Source organism: Lipotes vexillifer, unplaced genomic scaffold (assembly GCF_000442215.2).
Source record: "Lipotes vexillifer unplaced genomic scaffold, Lipotes_vexillifer_v1.1 scaffold647, whole genome shotgun sequence".
NCBI classification, from domain to species: domain Eukaryota; kingdom Metazoa; phylum Chordata; class Mammalia; order Artiodactyla; family Lipotidae; genus Lipotes; species Lipotes vexillifer.
In genome coordinates this window covers 927,625-939,777 of record NW_006793865.1, presented here as the reverse complement: position 1 = coordinate 939,777, position 12,153 = coordinate 927,625, and the positions used below count along the sequence as shown (strand labels likewise).

General features: G+C 48.8%; 1 protein-coding gene and 1 pseudogene across 1 annotated transcript in view; one reads left to right on the top strand and one right to left on the bottom strand.

The window, feature by feature from the left end:
- The window catches only part of LOC103082264 (signal transducing adapter molecule 1-like), a 2,322-nt pseudogene extending 818 nt beyond the window's left edge, over window positions 1-1,504 (bottom strand).
- Window positions 1,505-11,186: 9,682 nt separating this feature from the next.
- RAI14 (retinoic acid induced 14) overlaps window positions 11,187-12,153 on the top strand; it is a 150,336-nt gene continuing 149,369 nt past the window's right edge. Inside the window, exon 1 of the mRNA XM_007466834.1 lies at window positions 11,187-11,334. The gene's annotated coding sequence lies outside the window, so the exon portion shown is untranslated. The remainder of the gene's footprint in view (window positions 11,335-12,153) is intronic.

Here is a 12,153-nt window from a genome sequence, read left to right as displayed (position 1 = left end):
TCAGCAGTGAGATCTGCAGTCACAAAATTAGAGGGGAATAACCCCAGGCCTTGATGGGTTTCACCTTTCCACCAGTTGGGGTCACTGTCAACAAGAACTGTAACAGGGCTTCCCTGGTGGTGCAGTGGTTGAGAATCCGCCTGCCAATGCAGGGGACAAGGGTTCGGGCCGTGGTCCGGGAAGATCCCACATGCCGCGGAGCACCTAAGCCCGTGCACCACAACTACTGAGCCTGCACTCTAGAGCCCGCGAGCCACAACTACTGAGCCCGCGTGCCACAACTACTGAAGCCCGCACGCCTAGAGCCCGTGCTCCACAACAAGAGAAGCCACCGCAATGAGAAGCCCGCACACCGCAACGAACAGTAGCCCCCACTCACCGCAACTAGAGAAAGCCCACACACAGCAACAAAGACCCAACGCACCCAAAAATAAAAATAATAAAATAAAATTAAAAAAAAAAAGAACTGTAACAATTTCTCCTACTCTAAAAGTAAGTTCATTAAATTCAGCAGCTTCCAAGTCGTATACAGCACGAACTTTTCGGCCTTCGTGTTGGTGGTTAGTTAAGAGATTAGATGTGCTTGGATACAAACTGGAAAGGGTGGTTGACTGCTGCCTTTGTTCCTTCAGTGACAGCTCAATGGCTTTCGCTAAATCTTCTTTCTTGTTAGCCACAGTACAGCTACCAGAGCTGGGCTTGCTTTTGCTTGTTATCCAGCCTCAAACGGAAGGCAGGATCGTGTAGTGGAAGGAACACTGGACCGAGAGTCAGGAGGCCTGTGTCCTAGTTTCAGCTCTGTCAACTACTAGCTGTGGCCCTGGGCAAGTCACTTAACCATTCTGGGTCTCAGTATCCTCATCTGACAACCAATAGCTGGAAACGTAACACCTTGTTCCTTAAGGTTATTAACCATTGCTGATATTAGACTAAGCTGTGGATGATTCTTAAATTCATCCATCCATTCAACCATAAGAGCCTTTAATTTTTCATACACTTTAGGGTGACACTTGTTTAATACATTGCTTACTTCACTAGCAAAATCTCTTGAACATACTTCTAAGTGAAACATTTTGCCACAATTTGATACACATACTCCTAGAAAAATCAGACCCTGCATAGCAACATGAGAATCTTTATGGTTCACCCTCCTCATAATAGACTGTAGACAATCTTTGGGTCTGCATGGTGTCCACTGAGGTCTGCTGCCCACAAGGCTGGACAAAAAGTGACTGAGAGCTCTACGTTAAAGGGCTCCCAGAGCTCACACAGCTGTCAAAGCTCATACCAAAGTGGACAGTCCTTGCAGCAGAGTGTTTAGGCCTTGGTGATGGGGCTACACCATCCCAAAAGACTATTCTAAATCCATCCAATAACCACCAGTGTGAGACTGACTGGCTTTATCACGGATATCCAAAATGAGGCCCCAGTCCTCAGCAGTATTCATCTCACCGGTTGCTTTCTAGACATCCTGATCGAAGGGATTGGTGGCAAAGAGAGGCATCTCCACTGCGTGCTGAGGTGTCCTCAGGGACTCCCCGTGGACACCAAGGGAGTCAGGGTGCGACCGAGGAAGGAAGGGTCTTCAGGCAAAAACAGCGACGGAGACGGACTCTCCGGGCTCCGCGGCAGCTCGTCCTCTCCCCGACCCCCAGCTACCGTGGCGGCGGCGGCAAGCGCGGAGGAGCGGGTGCTCTAGCTTTGAGTCTGCTCCTTAGACAAATCCCTAAAACTCCGTATAACTTAGTTTTTTTTTTTTTTATTGCACAATAGGACAGTAATTATTGCCTTACTTATTTTTTATAATGGGGGGGTAAAAAATGTGACAGGTGGGTGTAAAAATCCTTTGTTAACTCTAAAGAGTGGTATCGATGCCAGCCACTGTGTAGCTAAGGGATAGTATCAGGCTCTGCTTTGCAAAGAGAATGCACTTTGCTCTGTACGCCTCCCGGGGCGGGGCGTTGGGGGGATCTGCCTGAGGGAGGTATCCAGATTCATTTGCAAGGATTAAAAATGTACTTTTCTGGGGAGCTAGCACATAGCGTATACTACCAGTATCTTCCTTCTGCGTATAAACAACATAACACCACGGCAGAAAGCAAGGGTTGGGGCTTCCCTGGTGGCGCAGTGGTTGCGAGTCCGCCTGCCGATGCAGGGGACACAGGTTTGTGCCCCGGTCCGGGAAGATCCCACATGCCGCGGAGCGGCTGGGCCCCATGAGCCATGGCCGCTGAGCCTGCGCGTCTGGAGCCTGTGCGTCTGGAGCCTGTGCTCCGCAACGGAGAGGCCACAACACTGAGGCCCGCGTACCGCAAAAAAAAAAAAAAAAAGCAAGGGTTGAAGAAAAAACCACACACAAACTCTTAAAATACAAATTGTGTATTTTTGCACCTTAGGAGATCAGCCTGTCTAAATATTTGTGTTCATTCAGTTCCATCGATTTTGCGCCATCTGACTCTTCTGAGTTTCTTCAAGCTCTTTAACGATGGTCTGAACTCCTCAGGCCAGACTCATTAGAAAAACACCTTCATCACTCTATCCTGTTGCACTTGCCCATCAGTCTCACCTTGACTGGGGAGACTGCTCTGGATATCTCTAAGCTCCCTCTTTCGCTACTGCGTCTGTGTCTTTTATCAGTGACCTGTCCCTTTGGAAAGGGCAGTGACCTTCTGTCTCTCCCACAGATGCGCCGAGGGTACCCCTGCCTCCACTTCCACCATGTTTGTCTGCCTCCTTATGTTACAACCCAAAAGGGTTTGTTTGGGTTTTTTCCCTCCAGGGTTTTTAAAGCTTGGCTACAAGGTGTGGGGCTTGGTTCTTCAGACCAGCGTCAGGGCTGGGAACTTGTTGAAAAGGCAGAATTTCAAGCCTTTCTTCAGACCTACTGAATCAGAACCTACTTTTTCAAGAGATCTCAGGGGACTCAGATGCATATTAAAGTTTGAAAACCAAGGCTTCCCTGGTGGCACAGTGGATAAGAATCCGCCTGCCAATGCAGGGGACACGGGTTCGAGCCCTGGGCCAGGAAGATCCCACATGCCGCGGAGCCACCAAGCCCGTGAGCCACAGCTACAAGCCTGAGCTCTAGGGCCCACGAGCCACAAGTACTGAAGCCCATGCGCCTAGAGCCCGTGCTCCTCAAGAGAAGCCACCACAATGAGAAGCCTGCACACTGCAACAAAGAGTAGCCCCAGCTCACCGCAACTAGAGAAAGCCCACATGCAGTAATGAAGACCCAATGCAGCCAAAAAAAGAAAAGAAAAGAAAAGAAAGAAAGAAAATAAATAAATAAATTTTTTTTTAATGTTTGAAAGCACTGTTTTAAAAATCATCATTACTGAAAGAACATTTTTAAACCAATAATTTGCAAATGTATTGTGTATAAGAGTCCCTTGGGATGCTCCTTAAACATGCAGATTTTCTGATCCACCCAATGGAGAATTGAGTCAGTATTTCTGTGGACAGACTAGTGCAGAGGCCACACTTGGAGAAACTCACTTTCAAACAGAAAAAGTAGAGCATCTTCACTGTGCTTTTCTTCAGTGGAAGGTGTTTCTAGCACGTTAGGGTGATTCGCTTCTGACACACTTGTCAGGTATAAGGGCAGTAAATTTCAGGGGTTTTTTCCCTTTCAGAAACCTCCTAGATTCCTTCATCGAGGCTCCTAGTTGCTCAGACTTCTTCCTCAAGTTTTCCCAGGGGCAACTGTAGCCATCCCAACTTTACCTGGCTCATGTGTGCTTTCACCTCTGCTTTCCGCAGTGTGTACTTGGGGAAGAGGGGCCCAGCGTGCATTAGGCCACCTGCCCAGAAAGCAAGTGAGCATCTCCTCAGTACAGTCCTTCTGCCTTGACTCTGATGGGCAGGGATATGTCACTCTTCTCTCTGTACCTGCTACCAGAGAGGATGAAAGATAATGGTATTTAAAACATGGGGAAAATCTCTTTTAAATGGCTGTTTTATTAGATCCCTGTCACTTGATTTCCTCCCATCTTCCTGCAGCCAGAATGTGCTCACAAATCCCTGTCCAAGCTGAGTATTCAGATTGGGTTCAAATTCCAGCCCTGGTGTTTTTTTACTATGTGACCTTCAGCAACTTTCTTAAGCTTCCCTGATCTATTTCCTCATCTCTAAATGGAAATAATAAGAGCATATACCCCAGAAGGTTGTTGTGAGGATTTTCAGAGTTAATGCTTGCCAAATACTGTTCTACGCTTGCTGCAAAATAAGCATTGCGAAATTTTAACATATTATCAAAAAAGATGCTTTGGCAGAGATAGCTAGATGCCTACCTATGGTGGACTGGTACTTTGCTGGTCCCCTGTGAACCTGCTTCCTGGATTTTATGCCTTTGTGTAATTGCTTCCCACTTTGACTTTGGATTCGGCCAGGCCATGAGCTTTGGCCAATGGGACCATGGCAAGCATGGTATAAGTGGAGGCTATATAAGCACTTGCACATTGAGGTGCATGCCCTCAGAACGTTCCTTCTTGGAACCCAGCCACCAGTCCATGAGGAAGCCCAAGACACCATGTGAAGGAGAACCAATGTCTCAGCCAACAATCCCTAGCTGACCTCCAGCCAGGGACCAACACTAACCACCGGCTCTAGGAGTGAGACCATTTCAGGTTATTTGGCCATTCCAGAACCACCTGGTCAACCCACAGAATCATGAGAAATAATAGATAATATTGTTGTTGCTGTTTTTTTTTTTCTTTTTAAAAATTATTTATTTATTTATTTATTGGCTGCGTTGGTTCTTCCTTGCTGCGTGTGGGCTTTTCCCTAGTTGCAGCGAGCAGGGGCCAGTCCCTGCTGTGGTGCATGGGCTCCCCACTGTGGCGGCCCCCCTTGCTGCAGAACACGGACTCCGGGCGCGCAGGCTTCAGTAGTTGCGGCACATGGGCTCAGCAACTGTGGCTCACGGGTTTTGTTGCTCTGTGGCATGTGGGATCTTCCCGGACCAGGGCTCGAATCCGTGTCCCCTGTATTGGCAGGCGGACTCCCAACCACTGCGCCACCAAGGAAGCCCCTGTTGTTGCTGTTTTAAGCCACTAAGTTTTGAGGTCATTTGTTTCACAGCAACAGATAAACCCAATATCCATTCTCCCCATTTCCACATTAGCAGAACCGCAATTTTATTTCACGTACAATGTACCCAGCAAAAAAGTCTGTATTTCCTTCCCTTCCTTTCAGAGGGGGCTGGCCATGTGATACAGTTTTGACCAATAAAATTAAGAAGTTGGGTGGGGCATTCAGAAGATCTCCCTAAGAAGGGCAGAAAAGAACGCCAGCCCAAACTGCCTGTCCGCTCTTCCCCTTCTGCCTGCCTGGAACACAGAATGGATGCTGTAGGCAGGTAAGCTGTCTTCTGACAATGAGGGGGAAATCTAGAGAATCACAGAGACCTCAGACCTGACAACCTTGAGCCACTGATCTAAATAAAGCAACTTTTCAGGATATGAGAAAAACAAGCCCCTATTTTGTTAAAGCCACTGTTACCTCCTAACAGGCACCGTTATCACTGTAACAGGCAGAAGATTCCAATGCTCATGATGTTTCAATCACATTATTTACTAGCATGGAAGCTGTGTAGTATAGTCATTTCCAATCCAGGCTGCACTCTAGAATTGGAATCTCTGTGGGTGGAGGTGAGTTTACTTATATTTTGGTTCCCATAACATACAGCTTCATAATAGTTCAGCAGAATAGTACGCCTCGCATTTTCAAGGGCACAGCTTGCCTGGCAACATGGCTTGGCAAAGCCACAGAATAGTGCTGAGGAGCTAGAAAGCAACATGAAGGCATTTGCTGTTTTCTTTTCATGACTCTTTGTCTGTGTATGCCTAAGGTCATCTCTTAGGTTAGAGGCTGGAGGTCAAGGACATCTCATATTTCTTTTTACTATGTGTGCTCAATGCTGTACCTTACATATTAGCCAATAATTTTCCATAAAGATTTAGCAAATTGTGCCCTAGAAGTCTTTAAACTATATCCTATGTTAATTTTTTTTTTTTTGGCAGTACGCGGGCCTCTCACTGTTGTAGCCTCTCCCGTTGGGCCCAGCCGCTCTGCGGCATGTGGGATCCTCCCGGACCGGGGCAGGAACCCACGTCCCCTGCATCGGCAGGCGGACTCTCAACCACCGCGCCACCAGGGAAGCCCCACTCTTAGCCTTTTGATAATCAACTGCCTCCTTGATGTTTGTGAGCTCCTCACAATGCCCTCCTCCACTGCCTCAATGGCAGATATTTTCTGGAATTTCTGACACGCACAGCAGAACAACTAATGTGGCACATGGATGGCTCTTTGGATTATCTTAAAATGCTCCTTCCAAGAAAGGAGAGGCCAAGAAGATTGAGCTTTTGGCATTTGTTCCAAGGTGATGACACCTGGGTTCTCATCTTCTCTTATCCAGTTCTCTGCCAGACCAGGGAGAAGTATTGAGATCAATATGAGAGTCGTTTATCGACAGAGGTGGCCTGAAAGCAATATGACATGGCGGTTACGAGGACCTCTCTGGAGTCGGGCATCCCAAACCTCGATTCTTGGCTCCATTCTTTCTGGTTCTAGGATTTGGACAATCTATTTAAAGCTCAGTTTCTGCACTATAAAAACAGGATAATACTCTGTCCAAGTTGCTGTGACAAGTAAGGAAAACGGCATCTACTAAATCCTCTATCCATACTTAGCTTTTGAGCAGACGGTGGTGCACGGCAGTTAAGAGTGAAAGCTCGAGAGCTGGACTGCCCTGGTTTGAATCCCAACACTACTACTTTCCAGCTGTGTGACTTTGGGCAAGTTACTTAATCTCTCTGTGCCCCAGTTCCCTCATGTACCCAATGGGGATGATAATGGTACTTATAGGTTTGACGTAAGGATTAATTTGACCTAACATTAGGTGGGCCTGACATCTCAGTTTGCTCAGGACAGTTCCAGTTTATGCCTTTTGTCCGGTATTCTGGCTGGTTCAGCATTTGCCTGCCCTATTTCACTCTCAGAAGTGTCACAGATTGTATAATTAAGTATATGACCACCATAGTTAATGTATGTATCAATTAGAAGAGTGCCTGGTACACAGTAGATGCTAAATGTGTGTTCGCTGCTAATATTAGCCCCCATAGCGGTGCTATCCAATAGAAATACAATGTAAGCCAGATAGAAATTTGTAAATTTTCTACTTAGCTACATTTTAAAAAGCAAAAAGAAATAACTGAAATTAGTGTCTGTAATATATTTAACCTAATATATCCAAAATATCAGCATTTCAATGTGTAATCAATATAAAAATTGTGAGATATTTTTCTTTTTTAGTCTTTGAAATTTGGTGTGTATTTTGCATTTATTGCACATCTCAATTTGGACTAGTGACATTTCACATGCTCAGTAGCCTAGTAGAGTAGTGACATTTCAGGTGTTCACACGTGGCTAATGGCTGCCATACTGGACAGCAGAGTTCTGCCGACTTTCCATTCCTCATTGGAGATGATGGGCCAGTCTTAAGACCTTCTCAGGTCTGTAGTGTCAAGGTTCAGATGCTTAGCTTCTCTGCCATACTCCTACAATCGGGGCTCTGATGCAGGGCTGCGGAGTGTATTTTTACCAAACATCTTAGCCTCCCCTCCCCATCAGGTGCCCAAGGTCACTGAGAAGGAGAGGGTAGTAACCTACCCTTGGAGAAATTTCTGCTGGCTTCCTGGCAAGCGGAGAAACCATGGGCTAATCAGTGTTTGCACGCTACTTTATTACTATGGTCTTACTAAATTATGAAAAGCAATGCCACACGTATTAATTTCTCCCATGTCACAGTTTCCTCCTATTTGGAAACATCATCAAGAAAACACAAAAGGTGGTTTTGCTATGAATATTTGGCCTTTTCCCCGTAGATGATCTCTCTCCAAACTTCTGATTGTGTTTTTGTTCCATTCTCTGGACTGGGTCCAATATCACCACATTCCTCTAAATTATGCTGCCTCTAACTAGACCCAGAAATTTAGTCAGATCCTGACCAAACACCAAAGAGTGGAGGGGTACTTTTTGATTCTGGTACTTTTCGGCTATCTCTATCTCCTCCTTCAGGGACAGTTTCTTTTTATCCCAACAAGTCTTAGCTTTGTTTTCTCAAACGTAAGAAGTTTTTAATCTGGGGAGAACTGATATTGGTGAGAGATGGAGCAAGAAAGAAGGAATGTAATATTATTCAATTTGAAAAATGAAAATTGAGCCCTACCAATCGATGAATTTCATTTACGGATCCTGCTAAGCACTGGCTAGCAACACTATTAGGACCTGCTAGAACAGACCCTTTGTCATAACATGTGGGGACAACGTTGCTTGTGAAGGCTCTTCAAACTAAGAGAATGGTCTTAGGATGTTAGAGGCCATGTAATTCAACGTGCTCTTTTACTGATTGGGAAAATGGGCCAGGTGAGACTCAAACACGTGGTGCAGTTCAAATGGCAAGTTAGTCAAACACAGGGGTCGGGAAACCTGGTCCCCTGGCTCTTATTACCCTTAGTTTTACACATCACACCACAGTTGCTTTGATTTGGGGATACTTCTATTGAAATTCAACATGCTGTTCATCCCCAAAAGGTTCTACCAACTTTATGCAGTTTATATGGTCATTTTATCCTTGCTTCCATCTCTCAAACCCTTTCACGTGGGTCAGCTCTCCGTCCAAGGGTTGTGCTCAATGTATCCTGAACCCAATTAGCACTTTCTAAAAGGCTTGGGCAATAAAACCACTTGGTGGTCAAGCATGGGTGTTCAATCCCATACTTGACCACCAATCTCCCTGCAGGTGGCAGAGTGTCAGCTGTGGTCTGAAGCAGGTGGTTTGAGTTTCAACGGAGGGCAGGAGCTGGTAAAGGGTCTTGGCACAAAGATTAACTATGAATCCTTCCCTCCACAACAATCTCTCACCCAGACTAATGTAGATGGTGGGATTATGAATCAAGGAGAATAGTGGCGGGGTGGTGGTGGTGTGATGAATCGGGAGATTGGGATTGACATATATACACTAATATGTATAAAATGGATAACTAATAAGAACCTGCTGTGTAAAAAAATAAATAAAATTCTAAAATTTAAAAAATAAACAAATTAGTTAATTAAGGAGAATGAGCACACAGCCACCTATGGGAGCCACAGGGCTGACAGGGGCCTACCGGCCCCCAAGCAGGTAGCTGGGGCAGGGCCTGGCCATGCAGAAGAGAAACAAAAGGAAAAGAAAAGGGACAGGGCTCCTATGAATAAAAGGCTGATGACCCTGCCTTACACAGTTTTGTCTGATATTTTAACTCCTTCAGCTACAGAATACACACACGTTAACCTTCCAAAGCAGCACAGTACACCCTGTACCCCGTTCCAATGCCCACCTTGCCAGCTGCCACCACTTGAATGAGACTGACCTGCTGAAATGGGAACAGAAAACTCACACGTGGCAGTATTGTTCCCGATAAATACCCTACGCTACACCATTCATATGAACTGCAGTGACAAACTGTATGGTGGAAATTGCCGGCACTAAACCAAAAAGAAGTTTACCAGTTCCCGTGTCTTTTAGAGGGTGATTTGAGAGGGATAAAAGACAGGAAGAGGAGGGTACATCTTGCTTTAAACCTGCTGTTCATCACTTCTCAAAGGAATCTGTGATCTATGATTTAGGAAGGGAAGACCATGCAACTAGTTACACAGCTTTTGCTCTCTGTTTGATAAGTCACCTGTTAAAGCTAAGGCAGGCTGTTCCCTTGGCTTGGCCGTGGGTAGGGGAGACAGGGGTACAGACGAAGTCTGACCTGGGGTCGTGGAGATCTGACCAAGACATTATAAACTGAACTCAGGTTAATTTCAGTTTTGTTGGAATTAAAAAAAATTCAATTGATTGAGTCAATCTCACCAAAAAAAGGACTCATACCACTCATTTATTCTAGAAACCTTCCTGCCCTGTGCGAAGGATGTAGAGTTAACAGGGGGAACACAGGGGCTTTGGTGAATAAAGACTTTTCTTTTTTTAACATCTTTACTTGAGTATAATTGCTTTACAATGCTGTGTTAGTTTCTGCTGTATAACAACATGAATCAGCTGTAGGTATACGTGTATCCCCATATCCTCTCCCTCTTTAGCCTCCCTCCCACCATCCCTATGCCATCCCTCTAGGTTGTCACAAAGCACCGAGCTGATCTCCCTGTGCTATGTGGCTGCTTCCCACTAGCTATCTTACACTTGGTAGAGTATATATGTCCATGTCACTCTCTCACTTCGTCCCAGCTTACCCTTCCCCCTCCGTATGTCCTCAAGTCCCTTCTCTAAGCCTGCGTCTTTATTCCTGTCCTGCCCCTAGGTTCATCAGAAGACTTTTTAAGCCACAGCTGGTTAACAAGATCAAAATGAGTGGCAAAGCCGTCCCAAATTTAACGGGAGGTGGAGAGCTTTGAAATCCTTGGAACTACAGGAGGAGCCCATCACGATTCAAACGCCGGGCTCCGCGGGCTGGGGAAGGGAGAGGAGCTGTCGGCGCCTCCTTTGCATCCCAGACCCTGCAGGGAGGGCGTTCCCCATGGTGCCTCTCAGTTCAGACAGTAGGTTTCTCCTTCCTAACTCTCCGAGCAATACTTAACGCTGGTGGTTTTCTCCTGCCACCTGATGAGCGTTACCAAACATATTCCAACCAACTGGTTCAGTCCAGAGACTACGAGCATGTTCCAGTTTACTTTCTGTTCAGTAATTTTGGAAAATATGACCGATTTGATTCTGGTTAGAAAGCGCTTGGATCAGCGACTTTAAAACACCCCAAGACCGCAAACGACTTTGGACGTTAACCAGGAATGCATTACTATTCAGGATCTCATCCGTCCTAAACCCTGGGGTCAGAGCACCGGTGGTTTCCATTAACTTCAGGTGATGATGCTGAAAGATCCACGGGGGAGAATCCCACGATCCGTGGAAAACTAAAAGCAAGCCGCGGACGCCCAGGGCGCGCGGGCCGGGAGTACCTCCCGCAGGTCCGGGTCACCTGACTCGCGGAATTTGGGGCCGCGCGGGGTGGAAGGGGAGGGGAATGGTTAGCACCTCCCTTCCCGCTCCCGCGGGATCCGGGTCGGCGGGGGCCGGCGCCGGGCGGCCACGTGGTGGTGCTGCCCCCGCCCCGCCCCGCCGGCCCAGCCCGGGAGCCGCGGCGCCCACTGACCCCCGCAGCGGGGGAGGAGGAGGGACCAAGGCGCAGGAAGCTGAGCAGGAAGCGAGCCCGGCGTCCGCGTTTTCCTGGGGAAGCGGCGGGCGGGGTAGCGCAGCCAGCGGGGCCCGGGAGCCGCCGCCGCCGCCTTGATGGGGTGAGTGCGCGGCGCCGAGAGTCTGGAGGCTCCCCGGAGCGGGCTCGCGGGCTCCGGTCCCCGCCTTTGTGTCTGGGGTTCGGACGAGGGAGGCGGCCAGGAGGCGCGGACGGCGCGCCGGCGGAGTGGCTGGGCGGGCTGGCAGCGAGGGTCCCGCCACCAGTCCCTTGTCCCCGCCGGCCGCCCGCTGTCTGCAGAGGGCAGACTGGGAAACACAGGAAGAGGAGGATGGTGGGCGTCAGGGCAGAAAGGGAGGACGAGCCAAGTTAGGAGCGGGGTTTTCTCCTACCGGCCCCCGCGACTCGCAGGCCGGCTGGGGCAGGGGTGGGTGCGGAGGGAGCGCGGGTGGGAATGAATGACCAGTCCCCGGCGGGGCGTTCTGGGTGCCCCGAGTCGGCTCCCTGTCCCACCTGCCTGGCCCGCCTGCGTCTGGCTCCCCCCAGTCCCCGCTTCAGGGCTCGACCCGCCTCCGCGCTGAGCTTGGAGGAGCTGGGGAGGAAGGCGCGAGCGGGAGACTCGGGGGGCTCGGCGGCCGAGGGTCCGCTATTGTTCTTTTTCTGACTCCGGGAGCCCTCCGCTGGCCCAGGGGTGCTGGCAGGGCCACTCGGCGCCTGCGACTGACCCCGCTCCCCGTCCTTCCTGTCCGTTTCCCCACCACAGCTCCGAGGAGGGCCGGGAGGAGAGATGCTGGAGTTCGGGCAGCCGGGGCTTTGGGAGGAGGCAGGATGTGGAGCCGCGCGCGAGAGGGGCGCCCGCCCGCCATCTATCCCAACCTCTGCCCGGGAGGGTGGGTACCCTCCCTACCCCCCCCCCCCCCCC